Source organism: Dioscorea cayenensis, chromosome 13 (assembly GCF_009730915.1).
Source record: "Dioscorea cayenensis subsp. rotundata cultivar TDr96_F1 chromosome 13, TDr96_F1_v2_PseudoChromosome.rev07_lg8_w22 25.fasta, whole genome shotgun sequence".
NCBI lineage: Eukaryota > Viridiplantae > Streptophyta > Magnoliopsida > Dioscoreales > Dioscoreaceae > Dioscorea > Dioscorea cayenensis.
Genome location: NC_052483.1, coordinates 5,017,290 through 5,020,549, shown reverse-complemented (window position 1 = coordinate 5,020,549; position 3,260 = coordinate 5,017,290).

Here is a 3,260-nt window from a genome sequence, read left to right as displayed (position 1 = left end):
AAAGATACTTTCCTCATTTGAATCACTGAAAAAGCTTACTATGAAATTTTTATTATATCCATCCGCAAAGCTTACTAATAGTTACCATAGAATACTAATCTACTATTTAAAAAAAATAGCATTTTCAAAATACTTTAATTTTGTTACCACTCTTTTATCACTCATTATACTTAAAATTCACAGATTCTCTAATTAATTATTATATCTACTTTCACCATAGGTGAAACACAGGACCAAATAGAACTCAAATTGTGATAGTTTTTTTTTCTTTTTAAATAGAGTTACCATAGAAAGTTTTGATGTGATTTCTTTTCAAAGTATGACAACAAATTTATGATTTATCCACATTTATATAAAAAAAATTGATATCTCCTCACAATTTTATTTTTCATCGTACATAATGATTTAAACATTTAAGTTATTTGAAATTTTAACCCTTGGACCAACTTTTCATTGGTGAACTAAATGTATTATTACAAAATCAAACATCAAATTAACACAAAATCCCAAATTTAGTGAACTATCTCTTACTTGCCATGGGGAAACATCCATAGCATTATGAGAGTTTTTTCTTTCGCTAATAATATATTGTTCAATTTGTTATATATAGTATTATATATAACATTGAACTGTCCTTAATTAACTAAAAGCAAAAATAAAACCCTAATAAATCATTAGATTTGTACTTTTATTATTATTTAAGGGTTAATATATTTTAATAATAATTTCTAGTTCTTTCTCAATTAGTAATATAAAATAGCTTTTTGTTTTGCAAAATTGATTTTTCCTTGAATCGTTTGTAAATGCAAAAAAAAAAAAAATTACTCATTTAAGTATCTTTTTTTTTTAATGTTCAGGAGGTTATGGAAGTCTTGAAGAGCTTTTTGAAGTGATTAGTTGGGCACAATTAGGCATACATAATAAACCGGTAATTTGATCTCTATGCTCTATATACACACATGAAATTATAAAAAGAAGATTAATAACTTATGCTTTGTTTTAGATTGGTTTGCTAAATGTTGACGGATACTATAACTCACTGCTTTCATTCATTGACAAAGTTCTACAGGAAGGGTTCATCAACCTAGCTGCATGACAGATCATCATCTCTTCTTCAAATGCAAAAGGGATTGATTAAGAAACTCGAAGTAATAATTATAAAACTTTGAATACTTTTTACAAAATATTCCATTTCAATCATTATTATTGATTATTTGAAATTCTAATTATAGGAATATTCTCCCACATCATGAACAAGTTGCAACCAAAACTAAATTGAGAGCATAAAGACCCTGCATAATACCATCTCAAGGACAACATTGTTCTTAAATAACAAACAAATCTAGATAAATTAGATTTGGTTCATTACATGTAATACTTAAATCATATATATATATATATATATATATATACTCCCTAATAATATTTACTGCATTATAACTTACCTATCAATTCATCAAACGAAAGACAATGCAGAAATGTTAATCTATATGTATTCTATCAAAATAAATAAAACTACTATATATATATGAATTACAAAATTTAATTTCCTAAATAAAATAACTAAACCAATATATGAAATATATATTTAAAAAAAAATCTAATTTTCTAAAGAAAATAAATAAACCACAAATCCATCTTTGCCTAAAGAAATATTTAATCAGATAACATATTCCAATAATATATTTTACAATCCTTCACATCTTACAAATATACTTCTCATACTGAAAATGATTTAAAAAATTACATTAACAATATTTTTCTCGAAAATTGATACTATCTTTGAAATATTTTGTTTTGAATATATTTCAACCCGCAACGTTAGTGTCGGGTCTTTTAATCTAGTTTATATAAATAGAGAATTTACTTAGTTAGAGAAGGTAGGTTAATTGGTTTCAAATGAAAGCAAGAGCTTGCTAGCTGGAGTTAGAAGAATTATGTTCTATAGGAGTGCATACATGATATGAAAAACAAGGAACACTTTGATTTTTTAGCAGCAGTTTCAAACCAAGGATGACGGTATATAGACATATTATAGATGTAATCTTCCTAAAGTATAACATTTAGGCTAATAGCATTCATGGGAAATTGTTATTTAGTAATTAGGTGTAACTTCTGTCTTGTGTTTTCTTTGGTGTTGATGAAAAGGGATTCTATTCTGATAAGGGATGTCGTTTTGCTATCAAGTTAATAGCAATATGGAAGGTTGTTTTAATTATTTAGTTGGAGTTTTTGTGTGCTTAACAATTATGGGATTGCTATTGGTTAATTGGTTGAGAGGTATTGTACTCGAGCATGTGAGTGTATTTCCGTTGATGATAAAAAAGAGTATGTTATGATAAATTTATGGTATCTTGATGTCAAGTGGTTATCAATGTGGGAGATCGTTAATTGATTAATTGGAATTTCTATCTCTACTAATTGTATAAAATGAGTTGTGGGCTTAGCAATTGTAAGATTGCTATTAATCAACTATTTGAGGGCTCTGTTGTGTGTTTTTTTTTGTGTTGGCTGATAGTATAAAGCGAGATGTTTTCTCTTACTAATTGGAAGATTGTCACTGGATAAAGAGATTGTTTCTTCTTTGCTAATGCATTAAAGGTGGTGTGCTTTGGTAATTGGTGGAATTTTTGCCTTTTATAGTGAAATAGAGATGGTTTGTTACTTTTGTTGGAATTTCTTTATTGTAATGTTAGGTTGTTGTGGGTTATGTTAATTTCGCCTTGGCTCTTTGTACATGTCAATTGTCAAACATGCTTTTCTTTTTATTGTTTTATTTTTTGAAATTATTGTTGTTGATCAATAAGTTTTCCTCATGTTTAGAGCTGTTATAGTTCAAAAAAATTCTTCTTTTGGGCTATGATCCAAAAAAAAAAAAAATAAATAAAATTGTTTTGTACAACATTTTCATATTTTTTGAAATTTTGTTAAATTAATCAAAATATATATTTTTATCAAAAAATGATTCATATTTTAAATTAATTATTAAATATATCAATTTAAATAATTGAATTTTATAAAAAGGTTGGGACAAAGTGAATGATTTTCTTATCGTAATATAGAGTCTCTTGTATAATTCTAGATATTAAATACATAAAGAATTTCAATAAAAAGAAATTCCCACTATTTTTATTACAGAAACCATAGATAAAAAGTTCTTTAATTTATTTTTTTAAATTAAAAAAGTCCATAAATCTCAACCGTTGATCTAAAATCATTGTCCTCATCATTACGTGGAACCAAAGCAAAGCTCACTTCTT